The sequence below is a fragment of the Eptesicus fuscus genome, chromosome 4 (assembly GCF_027574615.1).
Source record: "Eptesicus fuscus isolate TK198812 chromosome 4, DD_ASM_mEF_20220401, whole genome shotgun sequence".
NCBI classification, from domain to species: domain Eukaryota; kingdom Metazoa; phylum Chordata; class Mammalia; order Chiroptera; family Vespertilionidae; genus Eptesicus; species Eptesicus fuscus.
Genome location: NC_072476.1, coordinates 92414242 through 92439556, shown reverse-complemented (window position 1 = coordinate 92439556; position 25315 = coordinate 92414242). Strand labels below are relative to the sequence as shown.

The following is a 25315-nucleotide window of genomic DNA, read 5'->3' as shown; positions in this document are numbered from 1 at the left end:
TTACACTGAAGTTTTCAAAAATGCAAAAATAACAAGGAAGCCCCTGGTTTCTTTGTCCTGCACCCCAGAGGATGCTGAAGAAAATTATGCCTTCAGGAAGCTAAACATTTAAGGAGTAATTACAGTGGATTTTCACTTGCACAGTAAAATTATATTTTAGCTTAAAACTTATATCTTGTCTTAAATCTGTTTAATTATTTTGCTTATACTTTTGCAAAAAATATTTTTATAATTCATATAAACATGTAAAATATAATTAATATGAATTTAATATTGTAATGCCATTTTATAACCCTTAATGTAAGTTTACATTGGTTTCAATGCTTCCAAGTGCAATGTTCAGTTGGAAATAAACTGAAGCCAGAGAACATTCTCTAATATACTGTGTTATGGCCACAGGGTGGCTCCAAACACCTAGGTATGTTATTTTACCTCTTGAAAACTGAATAGAATTTTACCAGAAATATTAACAGCAATTTACTCTATAAATGGGTCCATACTGCAAAAAATATAAACTTATTTTAACCATCTGATTAAGCTTTGAGTGTAATTTATACTAGGTGTACCAGTTAATAATGGCAGATTTTGTAATCAAAGAAAACATGATAATTTCAAGAGAAACATCAAAAGTGCTTTATTCAAAGTAATGTCCATCACTAGCTACACATTTCCCCCATCTTTCAGGTAATTTGTGGATACCGTCCCAATAGAACTTTTCTTGTTTTGAAGCAAACCATTCAAAGACCCAATTTTTCACTTCTTCGTATGTTTTGAAGTGCTGCTCAGAAAGTGCATGTGCCATTGATCAGAACAAGTGGTAATCTGAAGGAGCAAGGTCTGGTGAATACAGCAGGTGGGTTAATACTTCCCAGGCAAGATCTTTTAACATCTATAACTGGTTTTGAAGTGTGTGATGGTGCGTCATCATGAAGCCAAATTACTTTGCCATGTCTTCTGGCACATTCTGGCCATTTCACGATCAAAGTGTGATTCAAATTGATTATTTATTCTCAGTAGCAATCAGTATTAGTGATACTTATATAGCGATAAGAAAATGAGAATTATTGTTACTATGTTCAAAAATTATATCTGTGATCTCTACATCTGTCTCTATTATGACTTACCTCACTTTTACATGTGGGTGGAAGGAAAAGTACTAAGTATATTCTTTAAATATGTGAAATTCTAAAATAAATATATTAATTAGTCCTGAATTATAAATAACACTGAAAAATGTGATATAATTTTGAATTTTAAAAATAAAATTTTAAAAATAAAGGTATTATGGACTCACAGAAATGTCTGTTTTATTATCTTAATGTTTTGGTTTGTTTGTTTTTGTAATCCATAGAATTCACTCCAGATGCTTTTTAAATTACTATATATATAGCACCACAAAAAAGGAAGGAAAAAAGAAACAGTGATTTTAAATTGATCTTCATATCACCTTGAATGTGAAGAATAAAAAGAATGAACCATCTAAATAAAACCTGTTTAAATGTTCACATTTTGCAGCAGATGATATGTCTTCATCAGACAGTTTCCGGGAACTAGTCTAAGAAAGTGGTATCCCACTGACCTTTCAGCTTGCAATAGACTGCAGAATTATTCCTGAGATTTATAGGTATCCACACTTTAATGAGATTATTTCTGTAATGCATTGCCTCTCTTCATCATTCTTGTTCTAATTCTCATTACTCTGACCTCAAGAAGGAGAATCTGTGAAAGGAACCATTACTGCAGTATATTCAGATGGTTCATGTTTCACCTGAGTGAGTTTATGTGGCTCATGGAACTCACAATAGTTAGTCTCCATCTTTCTAACACTTTCTCCCTCCTTTACCTCTTTTTGGGTCCTTCACATCATTTTCAAAATTCATATCTCCTAATTCCCTAGCTCATGCAATTACTATGTGTAAATCTGAGGATATAATTTAAGTTTTAAGGTTACATTCTCTCTTTTCCCACTGGCATTTTCACACCATTAGGGAATGAATATCCTATATAATAAAAGCCTAATATGCTAAGTGTCCAGTCATCTGGTCATCCCTCAACCAAACAAAGTGTAATATGCTAATGATATGCTACGGCCACTCAACCGCTTGCTATGCTGTGTACTGACCACCAGGGTGTAGACAGTCGACTGGTTGACCAGTCGCTATGACGTGCACTGACCACCAAGGGACAGATGCTCCGACCAGTAGGTTAGCTTGCTGCTGGGGTCAGGCTGATCGGGACTGAGTAAGACGGGCCAGACACACCCTGGAGTCCTCCTGTGGCCCCTCCCCCCAGCTGGCCCCACACCAGATAGGCCCCCAACACCCCAATCAGTGGCGGGGCCAGCCATCCACCTGCCTGTGGCCCCTCCCCCCCGGCCGGCCCTACCCCTGATGGGCCCCCATCAGGGCAGGCCAGCCAGACCCCACCAGTGCACAAATTAGTGCACCAAGCCTCTAGTATCCTATATAATAAAAGCCTAATATGCAAATTGACCAAACAGTGGGACCACTGGCAGAACGACCAGTTGTTATGATGTGCACTGACCACCAGGGGGCAGATGCTCAAAGCAGGAGCTGACCCTGGCCCCCAAGCCCCAGGCCAGCCAAGGTGGGTGCTAGCCGGGGCCCCACGATTGTCCCGCTGGTTGCCCCACAGGTCAGCCCTAATTGCCGGCCAGGCCTAGGGACCCTACCTATGCATGAATTTCATGCACTGGGCCTCTAGTTTACATATATAACAGTTTACAGTTACAATAGATTGTATGAGCCCATTCTAATGATAATAGATAAACGAACTGTGGCCTTAGAAATTGTATGGGTCAAACTCCAATTTTAACAAACCAAAAAAGAAAAAATATTGGAATGAAAAATTCATGTTACTAGTACAATTAGTGACAAAATCAGACTTAAAACAACAGTATTTCTCATTTCAAATCAAGCACAAAATTATTATTACATAATACAAGTTAAACTTTTCAAAAATTTTAAAGTGGTAGCAATGTTATATTGTATGCTATGGTTAAAACACAAACACACTCAATATTAAGGAAAAAGCACATGTCACCTAAATTTCTATACAATAATAATAATTAAGTAGTAGGTAATGATAATAATATGCAGCATTAGAACACCTATTGTATGACAGGTATTATTATCCCTTTACCATTACAGTTTCTTTTAATCATGATAATTGCACTATTGTGTAAGTACAATTATTAACCCATTTTACAGATGAAAAAACTACCAGAAATATTAAACATTAAGCATATTTAATATTAAATATATGGTAAGTGACATAAAACTTAAACCCAAACAGATTAGTACCATGGTCCATGCTTTTATCCATCAAAGAAATTCTAAGAAAGGCAATCTTGACAATCTTGCCATTATCAGAAAGGCAACCTCACTGTGCAGTTTCCCTGTTAAACATGACCTTCGTCAGGTGCCTTCACAAAAATAGAATATGGCACGGAAGAAATTTTTCCAGAGTACCAAGTTTGAAACTCAATGGTTTCTATACATTAAAGATTTTAATTGCTTGTGGGGATGTGGAAATTTCTATGCCTAATAACTATCAGCAATAAAATTTGGGGGTCCACTTTGTCTATAGATGTATACTTTTTATTTAGGCTTCTTGTCTAGAATTAAAATATTAGTCTCAAATTTGTGTCCTTGCTGCATGATGACAACGGACTATTGCAAATGCGAAGTGAAAATTAAATTACCAACCAAGATGGCTGCTCCAAACTGTAGCAAAATTAATTCTTCAGAATCCATTGAATGGATCTGAGGCTACACAAAAACGTATCTTAAACTAATCTGCTAACTTAGTCTGATATTTTATTGAAAGATGTCATGTGGTTTGAATACAATAATGCAATTTTTAAAAAATGGGTGAGGTTAGTGCTCCATGTTTTTCATTTTAAAGGTACCTAATATTCACCATTCTTACATTTATCCAAATAGGAATATAATAAGTCATGTGATTATTTATCTAATACCTCACTGTAGCAAAGGTTTTGTTTTCCTTTCTCTGCATGTGTGTATCTCAGGATGCTTGCATAGTGCCTGGCTAAGGTAGGCCTTAAAGAATTCATGGCAAATGAATGAATGAATGAAACACAATATTGAGAGGGTTTTTTTTCAGTACTTTGTATAATAGAACATTAATACTGAAGACTGTGGTATGTAGAGATAGTAGGTGACTGCCCAATGATATTCTGCTATCTAATCTAATACTATTTTATGAAAACTAAAATACTCAGAATGACTAACATTGTTATTATAAATCATATCATATAATATTTTATTGTGATTATCTCACATTAGAACCAGCTCTTCTCAAATACAATATTTGTATTGTATTCATTGTTTTATCTCTGGGTATGGCACTAAGAGAATGGTTCATACACATCTCCCACAAAATAAATGGAAGAAATTAGAGGCTGAGAAAAAAATGAACAAATTACTATTTAGATCTTAGGAAATCATATAAATTTATAAAGAAAAGTGCAAAAAATATGATATGCACAAAAGAATAAATAGCAACACATGATAGCAACAAATCATAAGATAGTTAAATTAATAATTGTAAATTTTGGCTAATCACTGTAGTTAGCCTATTAGCATTGTTAAAACTTGCAATTGTCCATAAGGATGTTTTGAGGATAGTGGGTTTTATGCAGAATCTTAGTTTGCATCTAGAAAGATTAAGACTCTTCTCATCCACACTTTTCATCTTGGACCTACTTAGAAATTAATTTGATCCAGCCCCTACCAATAAAGTAATGTAAATTAATGTCTTTACTCTGAAGTCAAGATTATAGTTGCCATTTCTTTAACCTCACATCTTCACTGGATGCTTCACAAGGCTGGATGTTCACTAGAGCTTGTACACCTAACACTGACATGTCTTTGGGCTAAAAAAGAAAATATGTTTTCCCTCAATTTGTTCAGATTTCATACACAGTGATGGAGAATCCAACCCCCAAAAAAAAGTTTAGTAAAGAAATTATTTCTCTTAACTTAGATTTTAGGGATATTTAATTTACCCAGTATTTTTTACTGTTGAAAATAAATACTTATATCTATTTCCTAGATAGTGATGTTTTATAAATTAATTTAAAATATGTAGAATAACCTAGTTATTAAATGTTGAAAAATTGGTTCATGTATTTTTAAAAAGGCATAGTAGCTAAAAGAGATTTTTTAGAAAATTGTAGAATTCTCATTTTCTTTTTATTGCATGAATCCAAAAAGTCTATGTCATTAGGAAAAACAAAACAAAAACCCCTCATTTATTTAATATAGAAATTCTATAGAAAATCACCACTCTTCATTTCAGCAAGAAATGAAGAAGAAGAGAAGAAGAAGGAGGAGGAGGAAGAGGAGGAGGAGGGGGAGAAAAAGAGGGACAAGTGCTTTCAAGTACATGTCTGTACTTAGCATTCAATTTTTAATAAATCTCCAAAATAGTAACTAAAACCTTGGTGAAGGGAGTAGAGAAAGACAGAAAGACTTTCCATAGGTTCTTATTCAAGAGGAAAGGCTTTTATTCAAGTTCAGGAAGCTAGATGCAGACAGAATAAATGTCCATGTTGGTGTTCATGTTAGTCTACAGAGACTACATATATAGACAAGACTACAGAGCAGGAATGACCCCTAACTTACAATTCTTTATGAAGAACTCAAAAATAAAAAGAAAGGAAGGAGGAAAGAAGGAAGGAAGAGGAAAAGAAAGAGGAGGAGGAGGAAGAAAAGAAGAAAAAGATGAAGGAGGAGGAGGAGAAAGAGGAAGAGAAGGAGGAGGAGGAGGAGGAAGAAGAGGAGGAGAAGGACATGAAGAGGAGGAGAGGAGAGGAGGAGGAAAAGAGGAAGGAGAAAGAAGGAGAAGGAGTAGAAGGAGAAGGAGGAGACAAAAAATACCACGTTATTGTTAAAAGAATACACAATTCATATTCTTTATTTTATTATCAATAGATTTAAACCAATGAATAGAGACAGTAAAATTTTATTTTTAGATTATTGATAGTGAATGTTTTAAATAAAATGATTAATGAATATAATTATATGTGGAAGGTTTACATGGTAAACTATTAAATTCCCTCAGTTCAAATATGTTCAAATCTACCTAAATATGAGGCTTTTGATTTAAAACTGTTCCTGAGAGGTAAGATAATCCAGAAACATTATGGAACTTCACCTAAATTTTAAGTCTGATTCAAGAATTATAGAAATATTCATGGCTTTTTAAAATTCCCAGAAGTTGTCATAGTTTTCAAATGGTGTTGGTTTACCTTGATTTTATTGGGAGTAGAGTCACTTGAAAAAAAAAGTATCAGTCCCATTTAAAAAAAAGTATGACATTAGCATTTGCAAAAAACGTACTTAATAATCAGGCAAATATGTTAATTGCCTTTGATCTTTTTTATATCACTATGACAAATTTTTGTATTTATAAGTACTATGTGAACATTGCAGAGAGTATCAGAATTAACCCAAGTTAAAACATTAACGTTATTTAGTTTGATTATTTTAATTTTCCACACATTATGCTTAACTTGATTACAGTTACAGTATGTTTCCCAATTTTTCAACCTGAAATTAGAGAGAAATGCTAGTTTTTTTACTCTACAATATCTAAAATAGACATTTGCTCATTACATATCAATTTACATTTTTAGATAATAAACTGGTAATATTTATATCTTGCAACAAAAAAGAATCAATGGGTCTTGTTTTTTGAAACATACAATTTATGATTAATTCACTTTTAAAATCAGGGTTCTGTCAAACTATTTAAATATTCTGTTACAGTAAATCGACAAAGATTCCCAATCAATAACTGATGTGCTGAGTTTAATAACTTATGTCTATGCATTCTACATCCTGATACATTGGAGAAGTCATTTCATGGCATATGCTGAATTTCCCATTATTGCTTGGTAGTGCAATAGACTATATTGGTGCCAATTTCAAATCCTTAGAAGCCTAGGTGTTATAATAGCTATAAGAATTGCTTTCATTTTAAAGGACATGCTCTAGCCAACTGAACGATCATATACTTTATGTTATAATGCAAAGGATAATGTAATGAATCCAGTGTATAGTGTAGCAGATGGTAAAATACTGGCCATAAATATCACAAGATTTTCAGAAATATTATTTTACATAGGGTAATACAAAAAAAAAGTGCATGAAAAACTCATTCAAGGACCTTTGTAATTGTCCTCTTTTTTTCTACCCCTCTCCCATTCTCTGCCCGGGGGGGGGGGGGGGGGGGGGGGGCGGGGGGGGCAGAGAATGGGAGAGGGGTAGAAAAAAAGAGAGGGGGAGAGGGGGAAAAGGGAGGGGGGAAGGACAGGGAGAAAGGGCGTGTGTGGGGAGGGGGATCAGCAGGGCCCTGCAGTATTTAGACATGTTATTTAATGATGAATTTCCTAGTGTGAAGCAATGTTGTAATATACCTTATGCTTAATTCTGTTCTAGAATTCGAAATATGATTTTACTTTAATTTATATTTCTGCCTCATGCAGAGTATTTAGAATCAAGTCTGCTTCCTAAAAAGGGGACAGGGGATTTGAAATTGAGATCACGTGGTTTGGCAACTTGCTTGACAATGTTACTGACAAACTCTCTAAGGACATGTATCCCTCTACTACAGGGGATTGCTTGTATGAAGGTATTTCAACCTCCCACGGGTTGTCCTTATTTTCAAAGAATGCTACTTTTATTTCCTAAAATGAGGCAAATGTAATTTTATTTCATTCATTCTTAATTTTCAGCTTTCCCTGTCTTTAAGCCCACCACCAATGTGGTAATTTTTATATGGAGAGCATCATACTCATTTCAAGAGAGTATAAAGACATAATGCCTTTGGTGAACACAAAGCACATTTATTCTTAAAAAAAAAACAGGTTACATTTTTTTGTGAGAAGTTTCATTGATAGTAAAGAGTTAAGCAAAAGTTATATCAAGACATTTATTTTAAAACTATCTGGTCATCGTAGTGCAACAATGCTAACAATACATTAAGGATAATGTATTCCCAGAAATCTACAACTTTAATGTGACTGATGTGATTTTTTTTTTTATTTTTTTTTTTTTTACAATGTTTGCCTCTTGAGTGAATTGGATTGAGTAGTGACAAAGAAGGTATGGCTAAGGCAAAAATGGCCTCATGTGCTTTAGATACCCTTACACAAGACAACACAAATAGATTTTAAAAGGGCTCAGGGTCTCATACTAAAATGTCAAGTGAGGTGAGGCTACTGTTTGTAGGGCAGGAAGGAAGAAAAGGACAGAGGTGACTCTGAGCTGATATTGTTATCTCAGAAAACAGGCACTCCTTGTCGACTCTGAAATTTTCTTGTTTTTATGCATGGAAAAAAAAAAGTCTGTAATTTTGAGTGTTGAACTGATTGGAGGTAAAAGCAGGAAATGTTATATTAGTGCTCTGTGAACCTATCTAAATGGTTTAGGGGAAAAAAAGGAGACACAATTTTAAATGTTTATGTATAGAACATTTTTTCTATATGCATATTTCAGGTTATTATAATTATGGCAAAATAAAATTGTCTTCATGAACTCATTGGTCTGAATAAAGTGTCAAAAAACACACACAGATTTTCCTATGTTAACTTTCATTTCTCAAATATGTGTTTATAATGCTATTCATTGGACCCTGATTCTTTTTTCAAGATATTCATAACGGGACCATATACACAGCCCAATGCTTCATCAATGTCACCGTGGCTCAGTATATACCTAACAAGGATGAGAGCACCCTTCTTGCTACTTGATTTTTAGCTCTAGTCTGTTTCAGATATAACTGTTCAATATAATATGGTTAGCAAAGTGACTTTTTTGAAACCCTATCCAGATAATGTTTTAGTTGAATCAAAAGCAGAATTTTTGAATATAGACTTGATATTTGGAGGACAACTGTCTGCATAGTTACTTATGATTGGTATAAATTTTTATTTATCTGCTTATACTGTGTTATTTTGTTCAGTGTTTTACAAGCACTTCTAATGTGCAACAGTATTTTAATGGAGTTTGCATAGTAAAAATAGGAATATATTGTGGCTAATACTCTTGAAACCCAAGGGCTAGACCAGAGGTAGTTGGGTTCACATTGTGATTTGTACTAATTGCTTACTATGCAGCACTATTACTGATCATAACACTTAATAAAAAGGGTTCACTTTGCTGCTGAATCAGCATCCTCAGAGCTAATGCTGTGCCTGTGCTGCAGCCTAGCGGAGAGATTTGGCGTAAAAGTGACACGTTCCAGGACGCGGTATTATCACTTGCTGCAAAGTAGGTTAAGAAACAGAGGAAATAAGTCATATGTTCAGAAATCCCACAGACACTATATACTCTGCCCCGGTTACTTGTTTATATGGAAACTTAAATGAAGATCTAGAAATGCCCCTAGACTCTGAACAGGGCTCACAATTAGAATGAACCTTTTCAGTTGCAAATATTCTTTTTCAACAACAACAACAACAAAATCATACCTCCTTCAGAGGACACTTTCTTAATAATGTGCCAGAAATGAATATCTCTGTAGACAGAAAAATCAAAAAATCTATTTTCTATCCTTTTTTTTTCTTTTTTAAAGAAATCTTAATGTAGGTAAAGATTTTTCACTGTAGTATTAAATTGAATACATATCTATTATTGTCCTTATCAATAAACAGCTAATTTTTATGAACATCTAAGAATATCACCTGAAGCATTGATCGGGTACCAGGGAATTTAACCACAGACCTCACGCATACACATATGCATGTGAATGTCATACAGATTATATGCTGCTTTGCTATTTTCCTGGGTTTTTCCCTCTCCACCTCCCCCCCTCCCCCCACAACACATCTAAGTGTATGGAATTTCATTCTCTCATTGGAGTCAGGGAAAGCATATGCATTCACTGGGGATGTCAATTTGTTAGCGGAAAGTAATTGAAATCAAAGAACTATCTGATTTAATGAAAGCAGACATTGACTCATACTTTAAAAACACAGCCAGAAATAAATAAAAGCAAATGAAAGAAGCATTGCTTTATGTTTTCATCATCAGAATTGATTTGTATTTGATATGTTCTTAAACCGCAGAGACACTCTGCTTATATTTGTGCAAGGCTCCAATCCCTTCGCCCTCCCCACACCAATAAGCCACTATTTCCTTCTACATTGCACACTGAATACATATATGTGCCTCAATACTACATTGCAGAGAAGGAGAGCAAGGCAGATCATCTATGCAACTTATCCTTCACCTATTTCTCTGTGACACAACCTTTTCCTTCATCACTTGCACTAAAAATGAACCAGGGGCTCTTGCCAATGACATAATGTTTTCACGAAAGTTCTACTAATTAAAAATCCTCACCATACCAGACCTAAAAAAATGAACACACTCTTGCCAAGTGTTATTCACCACAGAGACGCTCTTGTAGCTAACATTTTAAGAAAGGAGAGAGGGGGATGGTGTAGAGGGAAAAAAAAGTCTACTAACATATGCATTGAAGTATAACAGTCATTGGCATCGGAGGGACAGATTATTTTTAATACAGGTCCTTGAAGAAAAAAAAAAAAAAAAAAGAAAGGAACACAAAATAATGCAGCTCCAAACAGCTGAGAGTAATGGATGTGCAGTTTGGGATAACAGAAGCTTTTACTGGAATGAAGAACCACAATTATAGGAAATAGATCTGGTTTTTTGGAAGCAAAAGATGAGAGGTCAGTGTTTAAATGATGCTTGTCTTTGATTGCACCTGTAGACCCCCCTTTTTTAATGCTAAGGAGGCGATAGGTTTTCATTGCAGGGGCATAAAACCACTTTCAGACTACTGCTTCTGCCCATACTTACAGTGCTATCAATAGTTACTTGTTGGGAACATACATTTAGACTTGCAATGTGCTGCATTAATTCAACACCACATAAAATATGGATTTTATTGCAGCAGAGACAATAAATGCTGCAACTGCTGACTACATGCATTTAATCTCCCCTCTTCATCTTGCCCCCCCCCCCTCATACTTCTGGCTCAGACATAAAAATGTGAATATGGGAATGATGCCTATTCCATTTCTGATAAATGCCAATCTATTTTATTTATGTAGATGCTTAGTGGCCATTGACTGTTTCAAGGAATCTGTCTTCTGCCTGTCATTTCTCTTTATATGAAATGTACAATGAACTATGATTATGAATAAGTGCAGAGTGAATCCATTCATATGGAATTTAAAGTCATGTTAGAAGATGCTAGAGTTCACAGCAACAATGTTATCTCTTCAACTGATTTTCAAAATAAAGAACAAGTATGAACATGCCAAATTTCACTCCAGAATACATTTTTAGCACTGCTTCAAAGTGTATAAAGTCACAAACTCTAATAGCAAGACCCACTGTTGAGCAGAATATATAATGCATCCAGTTTTACATTACCTCTACAGATATTCAAAGCAGTTGTTTCCAGAATCCAATATAGGTCTAGTATCCATATTCATTTATTTATATGTTAAAGATGATCATTTGAAAATAATTGCTAGGTGCGACTTAAAAACAAACATTTACCCCCCAGGGAAAGGAAATAAAAGACCTTAAGGGAGTTAAAAAAAAAAAAAAAACACAGAAGAGAGATGAAGTCTTCCTACCTTTTTTATCAGCTTCTGGATAACGGAAGTTGGTTCCAGCCAAAATAACCCCGGAGAGACTGTCCCTATGTCCCCTTTTTGTTTGTTTTCGGCCGTTTTTTCCTATCCCTGATGCTACTTCAATCTAACTCCAGCTTTCTCTCAGCATCACTTTTAACTCTGGACGGCTGGGAAGCGAGGAAAACGGGGTGGGGAGGGGGCGAGCTCGCTCTGATTGGCTTTCATTCAGTGCTCCTGATTAAGGAAGGGGAAAATGGGAAGGGGTGGGGGAAGCCCTTCCTCCGGCGGAGAGGAGAGAAAGGTTCTGCTGAGGGAGCTGCGGCGCTCGCAGGGAAGGCTGGAGACTGGGAAGTGCTGGCTTTTGCGAGCACCAGGCGATTTGCAAGTGAATGCGAGGGGAGGGCGCATCCGAGAGGAGGGCTCGGATGAAAGGCGTCCCCTCCCCCGCAGGGCAGAAAGCCTCTCTGTTCCAGGCTAAGGTAATCAGCCCGTCTAATCCGGCTGCGCCCGTAATACAATCTCAGGAGCCGGACTGCTTCTTGCGATTCCTTTTTAAATAGATGCTGCTTCTTCTTCTGACATATATATGCCTGCACCAACCTTAGCCGGACGACGGAGATACAAGTGCTAGCGGGGTGCCAAGTCAAATTGCAAGCAGACCTCACACGTTACCAAAGTGATTTTTGTGTCGCTTTAAAATGTGTATGTTTGCTTTCAGTGAACTTTCCTTTCTTGATCCTCCGAATGCCTCATTTTTGTTGTTGCTTATTGTCATACGAGAACATGCTACCCTGTTCTGGAAGCCCTGTGAGCCGGTCTTGTCTGCTTTACATTTTTATATTGCATAGATAACATTCGTTTATTCATAATTTGAATATGCAATTAATGCGATTGACATATTTAGACTTTCAACTTGACACAATCACCTTCTTCTTTTTTTTTCTTTTACATTTTTTTTTCTAAAAAAATCGAGTGTCATGCCCAACTGTGTGTGTTTCTATTTACTTATCAGTCATCTAACTGTCCATCTCTCTATTTCTCTATCTCTACATCAAGTGGGAACCAACCAAAACCTTACCAAAGGATGTCAGTATAGCTCCACGAAATAATACATACCTTTATATTTTTCTGGCTACATGTAGATACCCTTTTTTAAGTAAATGAATTATACAAACATATAATAAAAAACATATAATTTTAAAACTGGGCCATGAATAATGAAGATGATCTTGTTCAACTATACCTTAAAAAATAAATACTGCTCAGAATCATTAAATGACTGGCTTAAACAATGGAGCTAGTGACAGAGTTAAAACTATAATGACATAATATATATTTATAATTACAGTTTAGTACTGTTCCTGAGATGCAGACTACCTCCTATTTACATATTTGAGTATTTTAACATCAGTGGGCCCCTTAGACAGTCAGCGTAATGGGAAAGGAAAGACTCTCAATACTTACAGAGTGGGAACTCATTTAGATAATCCAAGAGAGATCACCCTTACATCTGCTTTCTAGAAAGAGGAGTAAAATGCAGAAGGACATGATACTCTCTTCCATTGAAACCTGCTAAGATTTCATTGGCTGGAAATGAGACAGTTGGCCACAAATTGTGGCAAGCGAGGCTTGGAAATGTAGGACTTAGTCTGGAAATCTATTTGCCAAGCTAAAATCATTGGTACTGTTACAGAAGGAGATGACAGAATTGGATACAAAGAGCGGCAGTGCTGTCATAGCTATAGTATATTTTATGTCTTTTTAGAGAAAAAAAAAAACACACACACACACACAAAACAAAAATGTGTTATCTAAAATTACAATTTTGTCATTATTTTAGAGAATGGTAGCCACGCAAATAATTTCGATAATATTTAAAACTTTGAAGTATGAAACAATGGTGTTGCCAGTTATTGCATTTTCTGTTTTGATCACATAATGTAATTATTAAATGGTAAAATATATATGTATTCATGTATTCCAAAGTTCAAGAGCTGTACATATAGATATAAGGAGAGAGAGAGGATGTACATGTGTGTTTTAAAACATCCCATTTTCCTTAATGCGCTCCTTGTAAAAGAGACTCATCTGCTATCTTACTGAATATAATCATTAGTAATAAAAATTAAAATAAAGAACAAACAGAACATTGGCTGGAAATTAAAACCTCATGGTGAGTTTTGTTTCATTTAAAAAATATCATTTTTCAATTTCTTCCTCATTTTACTCTATAAATGGGTAAACTTGGGATTCTGCAAAGTTCTTGATTTCTTTCGGGTTTTCTCTGGAAATTTCATGTGAATAGTCTTGTGAATTAGATAAAGCTTCCCCATACTCACCAATGTTAGGGAATCATAGCCATGAAATGTCAGAAAACAGGACTGTAGGCTATGTAGGCCTGGGATGAGGAGGGTGAGTACCTCACAAAAGAGTCCTTTAGTGTGAGGCAAGGCTATGTGTACATTATAAGCTAATAAAGTGGATGAAAACTTAAAAAAATGCATTTCTAGACTTTTGAAAATAAATGTGACATTACCCAGAAAATTCCTTTCTATAATCATAAAACCCTCAAGAAACTAAAGAGCATTCTATCAGTATTAAAAATGGGGCCCTCTGAAGGATGATGCCCTTCATTGTAAATGTAAAAGACCCAATTTGGTGAAAACCAATTAAATAAAACAACCTTCCATTCCAGGTAGAATTATATGCCTAAAAACAGCATGCTGTTGCTAAATAGTACACATCAATCCTTAAGGTGTCACTTGCTAAATCTCTACATACTTGTTTTTTTAAAACAATAGCTTCTTAGCCACCCTTTCCTGTTGTTGTTTTTTAAATGATATTAGAGGTCCTATCAATTTCCACTATAATAAGAAGCTAAACCTAGTTCTCTCTCTATGGTTATAGGAGGAGAGTAGAGGAAATCTACATTGCTTCACTCTCCACAAGTACATTGGTAGAAAAATAAGTTGGCATAGTTTGTTCGATGTAACATTTTTTCTAATCTTCCTCCAGTCTGCCTTACTGGACTGTAGAGACTGGAAAATTAAAAATTACATTTCCCTGGCAGTGAGTGTTAAGGGTGGGGTTGGGAGAGATTCATATTCCATTTTTTAAAATATATATATATATTATTGATTTCAGAGAGGAAGGGAGGGAGAGACAGACAGACAGACACACACACACACACAGAGAGAGAGAGAGAGAGAGAGAGAGAGAGAGAGAGAGAGAGAGAGAGAGAGAAACATCAATGATGAGAGAGAATCATTGATCAGCTGCCTTCTGCACACCCCCATTGGAGATAGAGCCTACAACCCAGGCATGTGCCCCCACCAGGAATTGAACTGGAACCTCCTGGGTCGACACTCAACCACTGAACTACCCAGCCAGGCCATATTCCAATTTTTATGATGGCCTCATCATCCCTGAATTAGCAATTGGATAAAATAAGGAGGAAGGTAGGTGGAAGACACTGACTTGGCCACCATAGCTGAGGATGCCTGGTTTGCACAGACCCTTACCTGGGGCAGTGTGGGCAGCTGTTTGGGCCACAGGTTTGGATGAGTGTGATTCCCAGGGCTGAAGTGCTGATAGTCACCCAGTCAGAGTTAATGAAAGGATAAAGGGGTAAAGGTCAGGGCTGCTTTTCTTAACTTTCTCCGATCAAATCTGAATCAAACTTCTTGATTTTTTCCCCTACAATTTTTAATGTAAAAAAATTTTGTCACATATGAAAAGATTTACAAGTAAATTGAATCCTATCTTCTTAGTGAGGCAGAAAAAAATAGATTGAATAATTCTCATGTTGATTGAAAAGTAAATTCTCACTCAATCTGACTGCTTCCATCCATATCTTCCATCCTGAGTAAGGTTAGTGGCCTATTTTAAATTTTGAAACATTGGTGAAGTGAAAATAATCAGGAATGAGTTTTCCATTGTCTGGTAGTTATTTAAGTTTATGCCTGAGAAAATGAAAGTAAGAAAAATCTTTCAAATATATAGTGAAAACAATAAATCATGAGTCTAATGTGTTTGCAGTTGCATTTAATGGACAAAAATATAATATTTTATTTTTATGTTTTAAGTTGTTAATGCAGAGATTAGGTCTGAGTGATAAAAGCCTAATTTTAATTAATATCATCACCAAAAGCCATTCTAAGAATTCTTAGAATCTTTTAAAGAAAAAGCAATAATTTTAAACAAATTAAATACCTTTAAAAAACTAGACAAATTATAACTATTATTCTACTTCTCTCTTATAATATAATTTCATTCTTCCTCCTACTTTCCTTCCTTTATTATTTGTTAATAACTGTTAATTTTGTGGTATTTTATCCCACTTGTAAACTATCAAGTTAGCTTCTTAGCTTTGTGAATACTGTCAAAATATATGCAATTTCTAAGCCAGAGACAAAGGCACTGGGCACAGTGTGGGATGACCATCATTTGTGTCAATTTTCTTTGCCTCCTTCTCCCCTCGCCCCTATTTCATCTGGGCAGAACCTGAGAGGGGATCAGGTGGGTCCTACACCTGCAATGGGCTTGCATCAGAGCTGAGGGACACCAAGCTTAGGGAACCCTGCTTGTTATAAAATGAACTGTGAACAAAACTGCCTGCACTCTACTCCAGAGGGAGACATTATCTTTATTTTATTGCACTGTACGTACATCCTTCTAATCTGGTGGGGACAATAGCTCATCATCCAAGGATGTCCCTATGCAAATGTCCTTGAAAAGATAGTGTAAGGAAAAGGGAGGTTAGAGTGGAAATGTGAGAGACATATGGATAATTGTCTTCCAAGATTATTATTAATTGATCCAAAGAGACATGTCAGCTGGAAAACTTATCTATACCTAGCACATGGTCACCCTTAGGAAAAGTCTGCAAATGACTAACTATTCTACCCATGTGACAAAGACTTTCCCATTGATCCAACTTTACTCAAACTCCCCTGAACTCTTTTTTTTTTTTTTTTAATCCTCACCCAAGGATATGTTTTCCATTTATTTTCAGAGAGAGTGGAAGAGAGAGGGAAAGACAGAGAGAAATATTAATGTGAGAGAAACACATGGATCGGTTGCCTCCTGCACACGCCTTGACCAGGGCTGGGCCGGGGAGGAGCCTGCAACCAAGGTACATGCTCTTGACTGGAATCAAACCCAGCACCCTTCAGTTTACAGGCCGACGCTCTATCCACTGAGTCAAACTGGCTTGAATACCTGAACTGTTTTTCAACCAGGCCTGACTTTTGGACTTCCATATTTGTCTCTGAATTGTCCAATTTTAGCAAGAACCTTGCTAAATCAGTTTAATCAGAATCCCAACTTTCAATATCTGATCACCCTCAATTTTTGACCAGGTTTCTGTGCCCCGAGATGCTCTAGGTCAGTGGTCGGCAAACCGCGGCTCGCAAGCCACATGCGGCCCTTTGGCCCCTTGAGTGTGGCTCTTCCACAAAATACCACGTGCGGGTGCGCATGTACAGTGCGATTGAAACTTCGTGGCCCATGTGCAGAAGTCGGTTTTCGGCTCTCAAAATAAATTTCAATTGTTGTACTGTTGATATTTGGCTCTGTTGACTAATGAGTTTGCCGACCACTGCCCTAGGTGATGTTTGATCATCCTGTCCCACCTTCAGCCAGAATCCTGTAAGGTCAGTTTAACCAGAATCCCCTCTTACTCCTGATGCTTCTCCTTAGTAATGTTTCTTTTTTTTTAAATTGATTTTTTTTTTAAAAAAAAAAGGGGTGACATTGGCTATGATTCCCTAACATTGGTGAGTATTTAAAATTACAGTTTTCAGGTGTACAATTCTATAGCACATCATCTGTATATTGTGTGTTCATCACCCCAAGTCAAATCTCCTTCCAATACCATTCATACCCCCTTTATCCTCTTCTACCTCCCCCAGCTCCCCTTTCCCTCTGGTAATCACTATAGTGTTGTCTGTGTCTATGAGTTGTGGGGGTTTTTTTGTTTGTGTGTTTTGTTTTTGTGGTTTGTTTGTGTTTTGCTTCATTCCTTCACCTTTTTTACCCAGCTCCCAAATACTGATTCTCACCCTGTTCCTGGGCTATAAATTCCCATGTGGCCAATCTCTCTTCCCCATTATAAAATGCCATTGCAGTGGTTCCTACACCCAGCAGAATGAACTCTTTGAATAAAGTCTTCTTTACCAAGTGCTTTAGCAGATGTTATTTAGGTTTTTTATTTTTTCTTTAATGTCTAGAACAACAGTTCTCAAAATGCAGTCTATAAACCAACAACATTAGCATCACGGAGGACCTTGTTATAAATGCAGATTCCCAGGTCCTGTCTCAGACCTACAGAATCAGAAACTATGGGAGTGGTCGGCATTCTGTGTTTTCAAATGTCTGAAGGTGATTCTGAGAGCTACAATTTGAGAATCGCTGGCCTACAGTTGCTTTATAGCAATCTAGAAAAGAAAGAAACCCCGGCTTAAAGCTCATGGTTTACAAATGAGAGATTTGTTTATGCAATCACTTATTATTTTTAGCACATATAGATTATATGCAGAATCACTGCAAAACATTATGCTATTTACACGATTGTGGGAGAGAGTTCTAACCGCGGTCCTGGCTAAATAAGGATTTAACCATCCAATGAGAGAGACAGTAATGAAGACAAGTGATACACAAAAGTAAATGAAGGGGAAGAAAGAAGGGAAGTTTGCCAAGTGTGTGATGAATGTAGAAGGAGTTACTCTGGGGGTTTCAAAATAGAGAATTACAACTCTGATGAATGTCAGCTTCGGTTTTTCATTTCAGCAGTCACCCTGCTGGGGGAAGGGCAGTGAAAATGCCTGGCCCTGATGTTCCATTCCAGCAGCATGTTGATTAAACAAAGCCCCACTCGAGAACAGACCAGGAGGGGTTTTGAACTCCTTATAATCTCCATTGATGATGGTATGTTACCTTGCTTACAAATGTCTATCTTTATCCTAGACCCCGCTGTGTAATTCCTTAGGTGACATTATGGAAGAGAGTCAGGAAGAAGAAATGAAAGGAAACAGGAAGAGAAGTTTTATAGAATCAGATTCCAAAGCTAAAGGAAAACAAAAATGTTTATTTTTATTTTTTTCCTTATTGACAGGGCTTGCTGTATGGGTGTGCATCCTGTGTAGTAACACAGGACCCGGTGCTTAGAAAGGGCCCATTCTTAGTTTAATGCCCTTTTGGATTTTTAAATAATTTTTGAGCAAGGAGCTCCACATTTCATTTTGCATTGGAGCACATGACTTGGTAGCTGATCTGCTTAGTAACTGGCTGATAATGCTGATTCAGTATGATGTCACCCATGGACTAGAAAGGTCTTGTCATAGGTGACTGTTTGGACAATAATCAATGTTGACATTTAGCAGACAAAGGCATCAGTGAATGTATTTGTCATTCGTAAACAAGGACAAAACAGTGCACTTGACTTATGTTAAGCTGGGTTTGACTCTGTAACATTTGATCTGTAGTCTCAAGGCACTGGCATAGACCTCAATGAAATCATTAGGTATAATTTCATTCATTCATGTATTCAGTTATTTATTCTCCAGCTACTTATTGAGCTGCTAATGTGCCATACATTTTGCTTAGCACTGGGGATGTGATGGTAATCAATAGCTCATTCAGTTCTTAACCGCACAGAGCTCACTCTCTAATAGGAGAAAAGAATAATTATTGAATGTCACAAATGATTATATTATTATTCACCATGATAAGTTCTCTGAAGAAAGGAACTTGATTCTGTTGTAGTTATATAAGGGTCTTGACCTAACAACTAGGAGAGGGGTAAGTAGGAAGAGGGTTTAGGAGGGGCGCCAGAGAAATTTCCTAGATGAGGTGATGCTTGAGGTGAAATTAGAAACATGATGAAATGCCCTTTACTCCAGTGACTTTTACAGGAAATCATTTTGTGTGTTGTCTGGTGACTTAAATCATGCCCTCCTAGCTCCTAATTGGCCAAGAATTTCCATTATTTCTGATATCTGTAACTACTACCACAATAGATCCCTAATATATCAGACATATTGTACATTTATGTATATATGTATTTTGTTGCACTAAGAACATATTGCTCATGTTCTAGGTAATTGAAATAAAGCAAAATATACTTTGACCACCACAATATATCAAAGAATATAGCTATCTAGTCACTGTGAAAATATTTTAATTCTTTTCCTTGCCAGTTTTTTTCTTAAACTTCTCAACACTAGTAAAACAGCAACTATTGTTGAATCATCTATATATATATAAAAGCCTAAGTGACCAGATGGCCAGCCAGTAGCTATGACACACACTTACCACCAGGGGGCAGACGCTCAACACAGGAGCTGCCCCCTGGTGGTCAATGCACTCTCACAGTGGGAGCACCACTCAGCTGACAAATGGGAACCAGACACCTGGCTCACAGCTGGTGAGTGCTGCTGTGGCTGCGCGAGCCTCTCCCGCGGACACTCCCCCTGCGTGCCCCAGTGTGGCTGTGGTGGTGGGCACAGCGGGGCTGGGATGAGCTGGACCAACACCCAGCCCAGTTTGGGCTCCTCCCCTACTGCCTGCCGCTTCCCGCACTACTTTGTGCTATGCGGGATCTATGCAGACAGCAGGCTGGAGCCCCACGAACTGGCAGGTAAGGTCGGGCTGCTGTGGCAGTCCACTGATCCCCATAGGCCAGGACTGGTGCACGAATCCATGCACTGGGCCTCTAGTTTGTTAATTACTTGTTATCAGACCATATTTTAGGAAAATCATGGGGAAAAAAGTTTGGAGTAATTAATTCCTTAATATAGTAAGCTATTCCATTGTTTATTTTATAGGTCCTTGTATCAAAATACCATTTGGTTTAAAAGTCAATAAGATTTATCAAGTACTTAGAATTTTTAAACATAATCTGATTCAGTAGTCATTTAAAGCAAGAGTCAAAATAAATGCACTCTGATTAGAAGAGTTTTATTTTTAGATAAAGATTTATATTTCATAAATTTCATTGTTTAATTGATATAGTAACTATTCAACTAGATACAAGATCTCAAGCTAAGTATAGTTGCTTAACATTTCTGCATTTCTTATCCTAACTCAACTAAAAGTCTGCCAAAAATACACAATCAAAAGCAAATTTAGATAATTTGTTTAAATAATTAGCAGTTCAATTACTGTCTAATTTAACATATTAAATGTATATTTAAGAAGCAATACAAATAAAATCATGAGAATGATCATTTGTGAAATTTTGAATTGGTTTCTATAAATATGGCTCCAGAAGTAGAAAATTTTTAAGTGTGTCCATTATCAACTTTATTTTTATCATTACCTAGTATAATAAAATAATATTTCCCTAACAAAAGAAATGATCAATATTTAAGAAAAAAATCATTTAACAAAATAAATAAACTGAACGTAAAATTCCAAATAGTGGGAAAGATTTAAGATGCAGAATTATCAGTCACTTTCAATGTTATCTCATAGCAAATGACATTAAAATAACTCTAAAACTTTTAAATGTGTTTATATAGACATGATATTTAGAGTATCTTAATCATTCAAGTATGTTTAAGCATTTTTATTACTTTTTAAGAAAGAATTTCCTTTTCTATCTTAAGCCTGAGTTTGCCTTCTCTCTTACACATCCCTTTGTAAATCTTCCAGACCTATCTGACATTTTTTAATAAGCTCATTCACACTCCAATATGAATCAGTCTAGATGTTTTCAGCTCCTTATATCTTGCACTGAGGTTTGGAGAAATTAGTTTCAAGGAGAGAAGGTCTGAATTGAGGAAGACATTCAGGGGCCTATAAGAAATGGGCACAAAACTGACTTTGAATCAAAGTCACAGGATAGAGAGGCCCCCAGGATTGGCCACATCACTGGAGGCTTCTGGTCTGGGTTTGGAACAGGTGGTTGTCACCACAACAATAACTCTTTCCTACCGTAAAACCGAGATGGAGGATAAAGTGGACTAGGTTAAAATACGAGTTGATGATTCACTATTTAACATTTTTCATGAAGTTCTATATTCATTCTGGTGTCTTTGTCTCTCTGATCAGCCTAATATCAATAATTTTCATATAACTTTTAATGAAGAAAATTATACATGAATAGAAGTCATTGAAAAATTTATAGAGTTGATAACCGCATACAGATCAGAAAATGTAAAATTTTATATTAGCAGTATTGATGAAGTTATGTGAACCCATTGCAATGTGTGGATGCATTTAAATTTAGCACAGTATACAGTCACAGATAAATGGCTATCCTACCTAATAAAAGAGTAATATGCAAATTAACCATCACTCTGCTACATGTACAAGCCATGCCCACCAGCCAATCAGAGCAATTATGCAAATAAACCCAACCAAGATGGCTACAGCCACAGAGAGCAGGAGGGAGGCTTGGGTTTCCCAGGCAATGGATGAAACCAAGCTTTCCGCCTGCCCTTCCTGGCCTAAGCCTCCACTCAAGGCTACAAAGTTTCAATTATAGAAGGTAAACAAATCCAAACAGAAATGGCGGCAGCCACGGAGCTGGAAAGAGCAGGAGGCTAGGGTTGCCCCCCGCTTTCTGCACACCCTGGCCAGCCCAGGCCTCCGCTTAAGACTACAAAGTTTCAATTATAGAAGATATATACAAACCCTAATAGAAACGGCTGCCGACCAAGGAGCGAGCAGGAGGCTTGGCTCCACTCCAGGCTACAAAGTTTCAATTGTAGAAGGTAAATAAATTCCAGATATCAGGGCCTCTGCTTGGGTTGCCAGGGGGCGTGGCTGGCCTGCAAACCACTACAGTCCCCTTGCTCAGGCTGCCCCATGCCCCAAGGGAATCCCCACCCTGATCCGGGACACCCTTCAGGGCAAACCAGCTGACCCCCCCCCATGCACCAGGCCTCTATCCAATCTAATAAAAGAGTAATATGCAGATTGACCATCACTCCAACACACGATATGGATGCCCCCATGTGGTCAAAGATCCTGCCCCCCATGTGGACACAAGATGGCCACCACAAGATGGCCAGTAGGGGAGGGCAGTTGGGAGGCACCAGGCCTGCAAGGGAGGGCAGTTGGAGGCGATCAAGCCTGCAGGGGAGGGCAGTTAGGGGTGACCAGGCCAGCAGAGGAGGGAAGTTGGGGGCAAACAGGCTGGCAGGGGAGCAGTTAGACATCAACCATGCTGGCACTGGAGTGATTAGGGCAGTGATGGGCAACCTTTTGAGCTTGGTGTGTCAAACTTTGCCAAAAAACTGAGCATAACTCAGGTAGTGTGTCACTTTGAGGTAAAAACATTATTTTGCAAATGTTTCATCCTCAGGAGCAGCAAATGTTTCATCTTCGGCATGCGGCTGCCTCTGCGGCCGCGTGTCATCAGAAATGGCTACACATGTCAGTGCTGACACGCATGTCATAGGTTTGCCATCACTGGGTTAGGTGGTGATCAGGCTGGCAGGCAGAAGCGGTTAGGGGAAATCAGGAAGGCAGGCAGGCGAGCAGTTGGGAGCCAGCAGTCCTGGATTGTGAGAGGGATGTCTGACTGCCCGTTTAGGCCCGATCCAGGATAGGGCCTAAACGGGCAGTCGGACATCCCTTGAGGGGTCCCAGATTGGAGAGGGTGTAGGCTGGGTTGAGGGACACACCCCCGCGCCCCTGTGCATGAATTTCATGCACCGAGCCTCTAGTGGATATCATAAAAAGAAGTATATTAATTACTAGTGATTTGAAAATCTTTATCATGATATTATTATCTTTTGTTCTTTGTATTCTTCTTATTAGCTTACAGTCTATAGTGCTGGTATGATTGTGCCCATTATTGAAGCCAATAGAAATAAGTAAGTAAATTTTTATTTACATGCAATCCCTCAAAAATATAATGTTGTTCATATGCAATCCTTCAAAAATAAAATATAATCAAGTTAAATGAAAATAGTCAGGATAAATTTATGACCAATAACAAAGGAAATGGATTCAGATGATAATTTTTTAATGAGTGTTAATGCTTTCCAATTAGAAGACCTTGATGTACAACACTCTTGGTGTGAAATATTTGGACTTTATTTAATTTTTCCAGTGACCCCTACCACCCACCCATATGCACTTCAGAATCTGTGGAGGATGATCTAGTTTAATAGCCAATATGCTGTTGTGTATTTTTTTTTTTCGAGAATAAAAGTTTCATCTAGTTACAAGCTCTTAATACAGAATTTGCTTATTTTTCTTTACTTAACCTACCATTCCTTGCTTAGGCCAGGGAGATGTGGTGGTTTGCAGACAAATTGTTATAAGGAAAATATATGATATATTATTTCACTACACTAGTAAATTCTATTCTTATATTCAAATGAATTCAAATTTCTTGAGTAATAGTTCTTAATTTCAATATTGAATCTACTATTCCTAGTCATTCATATTTATTTACTTATTAGGTACACTTGACTTATTTATTTATTGTACAAATATTTCTTTAATGCCTTCTATATTCCAGGGACTATTCCAGGCCTCAGGGATATAGCAGTAAAGAAAATATACAGCCCTGACCTGTGTGGCTCAGTTGGTTAGACATCATCCTACATACGGAACGGTTGGTGGTTCGATTCCCAGTCGGGTCACATACCCAGGTTGCAGGCTCGATGTGGTGTTCAGAAGGCAGCTGATCAATGTTTCACTTTCACATCAATTCCTCTCTCTCTCTCCCCCTTCCTCTCTCTAAAAATCCTTAAAAAAATAAAATATACCAAGTCTTTGTTCTCAAGAAATTTGCATACAATGAAAGGGGAAAAGATAGAAGTATATAAGCAAGCAGATGATACTGCAGATGGTGATAAGTTCTATGGGTAAAAATAAAGCAGAGTGAGGAGGTGTGGTGGGCAGAAGAATGGCATCCAAAGATGTCCACACCCCAATCCTTGAAATCTGTGAATATGTCACCTTACATAGCAAGAAGCACTTTGCAGATGTGATTAAGTTAAGGATCTTGAGATGAAGAGTTTATCCTGAACAGTCTGGCAGACTCATTATAATCACATGAGTCTTTAAAAGCAGAAAATATTTCAGCTCAAAAAGAAATGTGAAAACAGAACCAGTGAGATGACAGCATAAGAAGGACTCAACCCACAGTTACTGACTTTGAACATGGATGAGGCAAAGGGTGTGATCAGTCTCTAAAAGGTAAGAAAACACAAGGGAACAAATTCTCCCTCCCGCCCCCCAGGAATGCAGCCTTTTCCAACACCTTGATTTTATTCTAGGGAGACCCCAGGGGTGTCTGAATTCTGATCAACAGAACTGTAAGATAATGAATTTGTGTTGTTTAAGTCACCAAATTTGAAGTAATTTGTTGTAGCAGTGAAAGAAAACTAATACCGGAGATCAAGAGACACTGGTCAGTAGGTGCCTTTCTGCACACACTGTTAGAGAAAGACTCTTTGAAGATGTGATGCTTGAGTAGAGTTGGATGAAGTTACAAAGCCAGCCATCTGCCTACAAGCAGGGGAAACGCTCCAGGTAGAGGAAACAGCAATGCAAATGCCCTAAGACAGAGACATGCTCAATTGTTTGAGGAAAAGCAAGGAAACCATCAGGACAGAAAAACAGTAAATCAAGAACAGGATTATGTACTGTGGTGAGTGCTAGCTTCAATGAGCCAGACATGCTGGGACT

General features: G+C 37.3%; 1 long non-coding RNA gene across 1 annotated transcript; it reads left to right on the top strand.

Annotated features, from left to right (window-relative positions):
* The first annotated feature begins 828 nt into the window (after positions 1-828).
* Positions 829-24159, top strand: LOC103305094 (uncharacterized). Its single transcript, XR_008555708.1, has 3 exons — positions 829-853; positions 23432-23487; positions 24141-24159. It is a non-coding gene; the product is annotated as an uncharacterized LOC103305094 (long non-coding RNA).
* Positions 24160-25315: the final 1156 nt, after the last annotated feature.